The sequence below is a fragment of the Canis lupus genome, chromosome 20, assembly GCF_048164855.1.
Source record: "Canis lupus baileyi chromosome 20, mCanLup2.hap1, whole genome shotgun sequence".
Classification (NCBI taxonomy): domain Eukaryota; kingdom Metazoa; phylum Chordata; class Mammalia; order Carnivora; family Canidae; genus Canis; species Canis lupus.
Window position 1 is genome coordinate 18,030,954 of NC_132857.1, and position 11,314 is coordinate 18,042,267.

General features: G+C 33.9%; 1 long non-coding RNA gene across 2 annotated transcripts in view; it reads left to right on the forward strand.

The window, feature by feature from the left end:
* Positions 1-8,682, forward strand: part of LOC140612061 (uncharacterized) — an 81,794-nt gene extending 73,112 nt beyond the window's left edge. Inside the window, exons 4-5 of one of the 2 annotated variants that reach the window (XR_012013381.1) lie at positions 6,220-7,608; positions 7,928-8,682. This is a non-coding gene — a long non-coding RNA (uncharacterized lncRNA). The remainder of the gene's footprint in view (positions 1-6,219; positions 7,609-7,927) is intronic. The other variant, XR_012013380.1, reaches the window with a different exon arrangement.
* The last annotated feature ends 2,632 nt before the right edge of the window (positions 8,683-11,314 follow it).

The window sequence follows — 11,314 nt, forward strand, 5'->3', positions numbered from 1 at the left end:
TTTCTAAATCTGGAAGTCTTTTAGCACAAAATGCACCCAAAATACTCAGTGAGTAGTGCCTCTTATATCAAATGACTAATTTAAGGCTAGAAACAAATTATTGCAAATTTCTGAACTTTGATCCAAATAATCTTTAATATTGTTAGAAAGATTTCTTTTGGATCATGGTTTAATTAAGATCTTTTGCTTTTTGTAAGACAGTTTTTAATTATATATGTTGTAGTTTCATTGCAAAATATCCATAACTAAAATAATAGGTTTTTAAACCATCTTTCTCTCTAAAAGATGTTTCCTTTGAGTCTACAAGAATCTAAGCCATTTTAAAGCTGTCCAAAGTTATACTCTCAGATTCTGTTAAATGTTTAAAAATTTTTGTTGGACATTAATCCTAATTCCATGTGACTAATTTTGTTGTTTTTTATTTAATTATTGAGGGGAAACTTCAAGTAAGGTCACTATGTATTTACTGATGTAGTAATTGCACATTTTATTCTCTTCAATTGACTTTAACATCACAATAATATAGTTTTTTATTTTGTTTTGCTCTACTGCAGCAAATTGCAATGAATGGCCAATTCATCATGAAATTTATGACATGCCTTTTATTGGCTTCTTTTTTCTCTACCATTCTGAATATAGTACTATCATCTTTATTTCTGTTCAATTCTGCATTAATGATATCTTTAAGTGAAGTTTAAAATTTGTCCATACTTTTTTTAAAGTAGAAAAACAATTTAATTATATTTTAGTTAAGATATTAGGCATTTCAATATATTGACAATATATGATTCCTTTACAAGAAATAGCCTACATTCTATCAAATTTATCAGTTTTAAATTTTCTAACACATTAAGTAATTTTCATTATATACAAATATATTTACTTAAATAAATATGATTACCTAAATTTGTCCCTAAATTTCTCTTGAATAAAATTATTATATCTATGTCTTTTATTGTAAATTCAAAATGGCAGTTTGGCTTCATGGAACAAATACCATAAACACAAGTCAGACAGAACCACTCTTTATTGGCCAAATACATGAACTAAGCTCCAGTTTCTACAACTAGAATGTGGACAATAACATGTATGTTTGAGGATTATTGTGAGGGCTAATTCAAAGGGCACAGACCAAGCGCCAGCTCCTAGAGATCTAAGAATGAATATGATATGATTCTTTACCCAGTGCTCATAGTGTTGCAGAAAAATCAGATATGGGGGGGGCACAACTACACTGTGACATAAGTTATCTCAGGAATGTATAAAACAAGTAAAATAATAATTTTCAGGAAGGGATAAGAGAATATTTAAATTTCAACTAATCCCAGGGATGCCTGGGTGGCTCAGTGGTTGAGCATCTGCCTTTGGCTCAGGGTGTGATCCCAGAGTCCCAGGATCGAGTCCCACATCAGGTTCCTTGCATGGAGCCCGCTTCTCCCTCTGCCTATGTCTCTGCTTCTCTCTCTCTCTCTCTGTATCTCTCATAAGTAAATAAACAAAATCTTTAAAAAAATAAAATAAATTTTAACTAATCTGCAGAATATGTAGGAGTTGTGGTTTTGCTGGAGTAGATATTGGTGTACAGGAAGAAGAGAAAGATGGAGATACATAAAGAAAATAGATGAGAATTTCAGAAAGGGAAGAAGGTAACTGAAGAAACCTGTGAACTTTCAAGGACCATGTGAAAATACATTAAAAATAAAACTGAGACAAATTTGTGAAGATTCTTATTTTTCAATTCTTACTAAAGCCCAAACCTGACAAGTACAATGACTGGGTGAAACAGAACCTGTCAGGAAGAGTGAGGGGGACAGTGGAGAACAGCTAGTGCATGCCCCCATCTAATGGTGAGTGACTAACTCAACAGGAGACAACTGATCTGTGAGGACTCAAGCACAGTATTGTTAGACCTTCTGATTTTTTTTCAGAAAAACTGGCAATTCCAATTTTTATGGGCAGTTTGTCAAGAGTTATCAACAAATTCTAATATTTTGAAAACATCATAAGTATTAAACATTTTTGTTGACTAAATCCAGTTTGGAGGCAACAGTTTTCAAACTCTACATAGACAATAAAGTGATTAAGGCTTGTAGGCAGGTATTGAAATGATAGCATGTTTGCATACGGCATATGAATGATAGAAAAATGCCCTAAACTGCATGAAAGATAGAATTAATTGATACTCAAAGCAAGAGGCTTATGTCATAATTGATGTAAGAGCAGTATAGCATTATAAGTGACAGAAGAACTGTGTTTGGAAGTGTAAACCACAAAACATCCAAAATAGAAACAGAATAGAGGGAATAGGTGAGAAGAAGACAGAAAGGCTTAACATTCCTAAGATTTGACTAACTGAGGTTATGGTGATGCAATCAACCAACGAATGAAGCAAGGAAGAGAAGAAAAGTTGAGAACTTGGAAAAAAATATACCGCGTTCTACTATTTAATGTATTACAATCAACATGGAACTATGAAGGCAAAGATACTCAATAAACAGTAATAAATGTTTGAATTTCAAGAGCAAAATGAACTATGAAAATATTGATGTTTTAATTAATTTTAATTGAGATATAATTAGAGTAAAATATATAGTTCTAAGAAGAGAGTTCAAGAGTGTTGACAATGGGGCACCTGGGTGACTTAGTGGTTGAGTATCTGCCTTTGGCTCAGATCGTGATCCCAAGGTCCTGGAATTGAGTCCTGCATCAGGCTTCCCATAGGGAGCCTGCTTCTCCCTCTGCCTATGTCTCTGCCTCTCTCTGTGTGTCTCTCATGAATAAATAAATAAAATCTTTTTTTAAAAAAAGTGTTGAAAATTTATACAACTGTCTTACCAATATCCCAATTGAGATGCAGAACATTTATTACCTAAAAAGTCCAATTACCCCTTCAAGAAAATAACTTTCCTTCCAGGGTTATAGCTATTTTAATTTCTATCTCCATGAATTAGCTTGCCTGTTTTTGAGCTTCACATGAATGGAATCATATAAACTTTGGGGGTCTAGCTTCTTTCACTCAACATGGTATTTTTGACATTTAAAGCATGTGCATTAGAAGCTCATTCTTTAAAGTAGTGTATTGCTGAATAATATTCCATTCTGTTATTCTATAATACATGACTTCTCTTGATGGATATTTAGGTTGTTCCCAATATTTTGCTATTATAAATAAAACTGCAGTGAATATTTTTACACAAGTTTTGGGGATAGAAAATGTTCTTTCTTTTTCTGGAGATGTCTAACATGGAATTACTGGATCATAATGTAGGAGCATGCTCAGCTCTATAGTAACTGCCAACGTATTTTCCAAATAGGATTGCACCCTATCACACTCAGAAAAACAAGGTTCAGCTGCTCTGCATACTCTTCACCATACATACTTACTGTTTGTTCATCTTCTAAATTTTAGCCACTCTACTGAGTGTGTAGCAATAGCTTATTGTGATTTTAATTTGCATTTCTGATGACTAATGATGTTGATCATTTTTTTCAGTTGCTTATTGGCCATTCTTATATCTTGCTTTTTGAAATAATTAGTCTTTTAACCATTTTTATTGCTTTTTAAGCTATTGATTTGTAGGAATCCTTTGTTCAATGTATGTATTCAGAATTTTCCTCATAGTCTGTAGACTTTTCCATTTTCTTAATGATATGTTCTGATAAGCAGATGTTTTTAATTGTTATGAAATCCAGTTACTTTTCTCTTTTATGTTTAGTAATTTTGAATTTTGTATAAATAATCATTTGCTTGTTCCATTTATGTTTAAAATCTATTTCAAGTTAATAGCTTGTTCTGATGAAGAAATCAAGGCTAATGCTTTTTTTCATGTAATTATTCAGTTGATTCAGCATTATTTCTTAAAAAGATTGCCCACTGTGCTTTTGTCAAAAACTATTTGACCTTATATTGGTAAATCTATTTATGTACTCTCTGTTCTGTTCCATTGATCGATTTGTCTATCTTGCATCAATTCCACACTAGCTTTATCAATATAGTTTTTAAAATGCAGACTTCTTGATCTATAGATAAGCTAATACACATATATTCTTCATATGTGTTAAGAGCAAACCACTCTGGGAAGAAATAAAACTAGGAAAAGAAAGGACATTGTAGTTCACCAAACCTTATGAAGCGAGTAGAAGAAAAGTTACCAAAGAAAATAAAGGGTACTCAAAAAGGTAAGAAAATGAGAAAAGTTATGAACATGGAAATCAAAAAATGAAAGAGTTGTGAGAAAAAAAGTTTCCAGAAGGGTCTCATGCTGCAGAAAGCCATATAGATGGTAATAAATAAACAAACAGTAAATAAATAAATAAATAAATAAATAAATAAATAAATAAATAATCATTTTGACAATTACATGAAGCCATTGATTACCTAAATGAAGACAGTTTCAGGATGGTGATGGCATATATTTATTCAATGGATATTTAGTGATTGCCTAGCCATTTTGCAAAGTGTTTGAACAAGATATACTGTCAGCCTTTCTGAAGTTTATGGTCCTGCAAACACACAGAAGTTATGTTCCTATTAAGGAAAGAAAGAATGGATAATGTGGAAAATAAAAATCCAAAGCACAAAGCATCTTTATAGGATGGCAGTAAAAGAAAGAAGCAACATTTGGTGGTTTTATGAGAAGATGTTGAGAAAGGGATTTTGTTTGTTTTAGTTTCAAGGCAGGGAATGTTTCCATCAGTTTTTAGGCAAAGTGGAAGGTAAGAGTAGAAAGAGAAAAACTGAAAAACAATCTAGGGAGATTGGAGTAATGATGGAATCCACATAAAGAAAATAAAATGACATTCCCTCAAAAAAGCAAAGGTAAAAATTAAGTTTTAAAAAGAAAGAGGGGTATTTATTTCTCAAAAATGCTAATGGAAAGTAGTGAGGGATGAGCAGAAACAAAAGTAAAGGTGGGAAGAGTATATAACATCATTCCTGAGCTCTCTGTTCTTGGAGATGGATTCTGCTGAAAGAATAGAACTAAAGCAATAGACCTAAAATGAGTGAAGAAAGGTTCTAAGAGCTATTTTGAGGAGCAATAGGAGGAACTAATTGAAGTAACTAAAAAAGCATAATACTCTTTTAAAAGACTCACCAAAATTCAGAGATCGTGCATTAAGATACAATCTTAAGGTACAGATGCACAATTTTCTCCAAACCCTTTACAGCTAGGAAAAAGAAGTGGGAAAAACGAAAAAAAAAAAAAAAAAAAAAAAAGACTTGGTTGATCCTGGGTTAGTTTTGATGGGTGTGTATAGTACAATGGGAAGGGCTGGAGAATTTGATTCTTTGGGGAGTTGTGTTTGAAGTGACGGCCAATAAGCTTTCAGAAATTGTTTGATGTTTAGTAATTGATATAATCAGTTTAATATTGAAAACATTTTAATAATATTTAGGAATTATCTTGTCTGCCCACAGGCCTAGTAGTTAAATACAAAAGTAGTTATTAAATAATAAACTAATAAGAATTTAAAATCTAAGCATTAGAGTCATAAGATTCTCTTTCTTTCAGTTATATTACTTTCTGAAAAGAAGTCTCCTCCAATGTTCTGTCTCCTATTAAAATATAATTTATTGAATAATAAGAGAAAATGATTTGGAAATTACTCACAGACCAGATTTGCTTGTAGAAAGAGAAATAGACACATTATTTTTCCAAGTATAATTTAGAGTATTAACAAAAACAATGAGGAAATAATAAATAAGCCCTAGCATATCTTAAACATAAACTAGCTAAAGAAGAGTTCACATACATCCCCACATGAATTATACTTCTTGGAGAACAGCTGAAACACCTGGCAAATTAACTTGAAAAGGAACACTAATATAGGAAATGCTGTTTGGAATTTGATCTCAAGAAATCTTGAGAAAATGTACTTGGGAAGGCTTTGTATACTTTCAACTATCTTGTGAAACTTATGTAAGTAAAAACTCATTCAACAAAATATCTAATATAATTATCCAACATCCATTTGGACTTCTCACTGTCTTCCTGAAGGCCTCAGTCCCTGAACCAAATGTTCTTAATATTTTCAATATACCAAGTACAAACATATGTGTATCATTAGAAAAAAAATAAACTACACTTATTCAGGACCCACTTCAAAATACTGAAACAAAACCCACAAAATATATCCCCTAACTCTCTTACATTTAATAATAGAATGTGTTTTTACACCCTTTCCCTCATATATTACTCTTTTCTCTCTTCTCTTCAGGGAATATGAATTCTCAAGCAAAGACAGAAGAGAAACCTTCAATCTTCTCCTTCTGAGCCAAGCTTATGCTCAGGACGACAAGCAATGAATTGTTGCTCCAGGAAATGTTCGATGGCTCCCAGTTCTGAACTTTTATTTGTAAACTGAAAGGCCTAGAAATCTCTAGGCCACTCTAGGCCTAGAAATCTCCTAGTAAGATTTAATGACTGCTTAAACAGCCTTAAAACTTGGTAACAGTGGGCAGTTTGGAGTAGAGGTAGGAAAGAAAAAAAATACAAAAGTGCTTGAATTTTTGCCCATCCCTATACCCAACTGTTTTTGTGTTTCTATCCTGTTGCTCACTGGCCAAGAACCCCAATTCCTGAACTTTTTAAGCTTAGCCTGGAGCTGAGAAGTCTTTCCTTCAGCAGTGGAGATGTCAGATCCCAACACAAAGGTATAAGACAATTCACCAGACTGCAACGTGCCATATAGTTGAATGCTCTCCACCTTGACTACACAAGGAAGGTGTACACAGTAAGTTCCTCAGGGACCTGGGGTCTGCAGATTGTATTCAAAATCATGTGGAACTTGAAGTTCTCTGCCACTCACTAAATATGTGATCATGGAGAAGTTCATTTAGTCTCTGTGCTTCATCCAAATGGTATGAGTTTGCATAGTTGAAAATGACTATTGCCTATTCATTTCTATGTCCTGAAACATAAATCTGGATGTATTTTTGTGCATATAAGTGAACATTCATGTGTGTTCAGTTGCCCTGGATGCTCTTTACTCTGGTTTTCTTTTTACAAAGTAATCTTTTGATTATATCATATAAGATTCACTGCTTGTAAGGTCTCAAACTGACCCTTACACTACTATTCATGTTAACCTAATCATTCTTTCATGGCAATAATTAACACAAGGGATGGTTTGATTAGTAGGACATTACAAATGTTTTTTCTTCTTAGAGATTCTAAATTGAGGATAGAAAACAACATCAATATTATCAGGCATAACCATTTTCACTACTTTTTTTTTTTAAATAGCACAGATCCATAATCTGGAATAGGCAAAGAAAGTTGGTTGTGTGGACTAGGGAATTTATCCAGGTATCTTAAACTGGGGATACACCTTTGCCTCAATTACCTGTATGATTAAATGACATGCATTTTAACCTAAATTTCTCAGAGATTTACATTTATAAAGCAATTAATGCATTAATGTGGAAATCATTCCACTTTCTCTCTGACTCTTGAATGAATTATTCCTTTATTTAACAAAGCTTTAAGAGGGCTATGACATTATTCTATTCACTAGGGATTCTGTGATGAAGAAGATAGAAATATTTTTGCCCTCATGACCCAAATTCTACTTGTCTGGAGAGTTATCCTTGATCCTCAAATACAGGTACTGACTACATATTCAGAATACTTCCAGCACTTTGCATCTATCTCTATTAATTATTGAAATGCACAATCAATGAATCTCCATGCTAAACAGACTTCTTATTATATGATAAGTACATAATACATATTTACAATAGGAAGAATCAATGAGTGACTAAATCAAAGCTCTTAAGAATTCAGATTTATTGAGTCCCTATTTAGGATTTATTCCAAATGTTACAAAGCAAGAAAATATGTAAACAAAATATAAGGATGTGCTACTACTTGGTTAGTGGGTGGAAACATAGCAGTGAACATTAGTACAATCTCTGTCTTCACAGAACAAGCAGCTCAGCACGGAAAAGAGACAAATCAGACAATGGAAATACAGCACTATGAAACATGGAGAAGGGCACTTTAGAAGGGCACTGAACTCAGAATTTGGTAATCCGGAAAGACTTCTTGGAGGAAACATTATCTAAGCTGAGATCTGCAAGATTAGTTAGTAGGAGTTAGCCAGAAAAGGAGGTGAGAGGAAGAGAAAAAAAACTGGAGCAGAAGCCTTCAGGTAGTCCTATCCTGGCCAAAGATTTCAAAATAATTCAATATAGCTGGAGGTAGTCAGTAGTAGTAGAAAGTAATGAGGCCTTTTCAAGAGAGGGAGAGACACATACATAATGGTAGCAGAGTAGAAACAGAATGTAAATACTGAACAAGCGCACTAGTAGGTCTAGTTCTGGATGTATTTATATCTGCTACCATTTGTAGGATTTCCTGTTACTTGCAAGGAAATGAGAAATTTGAAATTCATTAAAAAATTGTATTTAAACATGGAAAAATTATTCAATTATAGACATTAAATAACTGAGTGAAAACTCCATATATGTCTGTCTTGCTTAAATGTATTTTACTTAGAATTTTGCAGATGTAGTGCTCATAAATTGTTAGGATCTAAGGATTTGATAGTACTTTGATGATCATTTAATACAACTGTAGCCCTAATCTAGAATATGATGATATATTTTGAAACAAATTATGTAATTCCTTGGGTAAATTTAAAATTTTTTAAAGAATAAAAGTTTTTTTGGTTATTGTTTTTGTTTCTTGTTTCAATTTTTTTGGTCCTCTATCATTTATTTGAATTACTTAAAACACTATAGAATTTTCTTCCCAATTACAAATAAATATGCAAATTTCTAGACATGCACAGTAATGTTTAGGGATAAGAGAAACATACATGCTATTAATTGCTGTATTGATTAAAACAAACCCTCTAATCTCTCAAAGAAGAAGAATACAAACTCATTTTTCAGTATATCCAGTTAACATATTGTCTTTCTTAACAAATAAAACTTCAAAATTTTTGAAGTTTAATGAGTGTGTATAATTTCTATAAAGAACTTGGGAAGTAATAATTCAAAATATACTATGTCATCCATAGCACTACAACCGCTTTTACTAAATCTTTACATATTTCACCAAAGTCAGTGAGAAAAAAACAAGTGATCATCTAGTAATCAAGAAGAAAATAATGTATTTTCCATTATTTTTTAAAAACCAGAGCCAATGTCTACTGAAATTATAGTCCACTTATGTTGAAATGACCTATTTGTAATTTGAATTCAACATGTAAATTTTGATTGAGTGCATTTTAAATTTAATATGAATTTAGAAGCTCTAGGGACATGTGGGTGGCTTCAGCAGTTGAGCATCTGCCTTCAGCTCAGGGCGTGATCCTGGAGTCCTGGGATTGAGTTCTAGATCAGGCTTCTTGGAGGAAGCCTGCTTCTCCCTCTGCCTATGTCTCTGCCTTTCCCTCTGTGTGTCTCTTATGAATAAATAAGTTTAAAAAAAAAAAAAAAGAAGCTCTAAAGTTCCCCTATTGTGTCTCCTTATAATACCTTTTATTTAAGCAAAAAGTGGCTTTAAAAAAAAATCAGTGAGACGCCTGGGTGGCTCAGCTGTTTAGCACCTGCCTTAGGCTCAGGGCATGATCCTGGAGTCCTGGGATCGGGTCCCACATCAGGCTCCCTGCAAGGAGCCTGCTTCTCCCTCTGCCTATGTCTCTGCCACTCTCCCACAGTGTCTCTCATGAATAAATAAATAAAATATTTTTAAAAATCAGTAATTGACAATAGAAATGAACATCTATTTTCTTTCTCATTCTGCTGGGAGAGATCATCAGCAAGACATGATCACTAGCTGACCCCATGGAGCTGGACCTGGCAGTCGAAGTTCTTCACCTTTCCTGTGTCCTTGGAACGTACATTCTGCTTACGTTCCCCACTCCCAACGTTGCCCTAAGGACACAGCCTTTAGACAGTGATATGGTGACGAGATCACCTAGATGGTCTATGTGACTAAACCCCACTAGGGCCTCTACCTAAGTTTTCCAGTTTTTGGCGGGCCATTGTGCCACCTACAGATCTGGAATGGCCTTCCTTTTTCTTTGGTTTCTTCCCGCCCTCCATGAACAGACTTCAGTTATAGATTAAAGCTAGGAAGCACCTGAGGTTTCAAACTAATGCATCTTACTCAATATATGAAAATAATGATCAGTTGTTTGAGTTAGAGAACACTAAAGGAAGAGTATGGCAAATTTAAAGTGTGAAGTGAAAATTGCAATGGAATATTTTTGAATACACTTTTGAAATTTCTTCATTTAGTTTGCTGCCTGATGTGAATACAAATATAGCATTTGGCTGTTTACACCCTCATTAAAGAAGTATCAGAGATCAGGGATCCCTGGGTGGCTCAGTGGTTTAGTACCTGCCTTCAGCCCAGGGTATAATCCTGGAGTCCTGGGATCAAGTCCCACATTGGGCTCCCCGCATGGAGCCTGTTTTTTCCTCTACCTGTGTCTCTGCCTCTCTCTTTCTCTCTCTCTCTCTCTGTGCTCATGAATAAATAAATAAAATCTTTAAAAAAAAGTATCAGAGATCAATTGAATTATTCACTCATGCATTCATTTAATTTGTTAATTTAATTTACTCGACAATCACATGAGTACATACATGTGCAAGCACAATACAAAGCACTGAGAAAACAAAACAGACAACTAGTTTCTGCTATCAGTAAAGGCAGATAAATACCGGAAACAGAATATCACATGGTAAATGTCAATGCTATTTTTGTAGGAGAATGAGGCAAACCAAAATCCATGTGAGAACCTCTCTCTTCAAATTAATGTTAAATAACAAAGCACACTTAGTACAAGTATTTATATCGTTTTGCTAGATAACATACAGAATAACATTTTTCCAATGCCCTTCTTAAGACATCGTAAACCCTACCATCTCCTCGTTTTGAAGTTAAGTCATTCTACTCCACAGATAATAACACAGGATAAAGGCTGAAGAAGGGAAAGGAGGGGTGCTGGAATTGGTTTTTATTGGTTTGTAATGTGATATATACAAGGGTGGCTGGATCAAGCAGTTCTGCCTAAACTTCTCTGCAGCTGCTGATAGGGGGAAAAACTGGTGGAAAGGGGAACAGAGCCAAAAACCATTTCAGCAGTTTTCGTCCTGAAGTTTGTTGCAGTCTATTCCCTCCACCAAAAACACAATGAAACCCCAAAATGAAAAACAAACAAAAATTAATGGTGTCATACTATCAGGGTACTATTTTTTTTTTTTTAATGATTTACTCATTTATTTTAGGAAAAGATTGAGAGCATGTGTGGTGGGAAGGGCACCAGGAGAGAGAGCAAGAGAATCTTCAGGCAGACT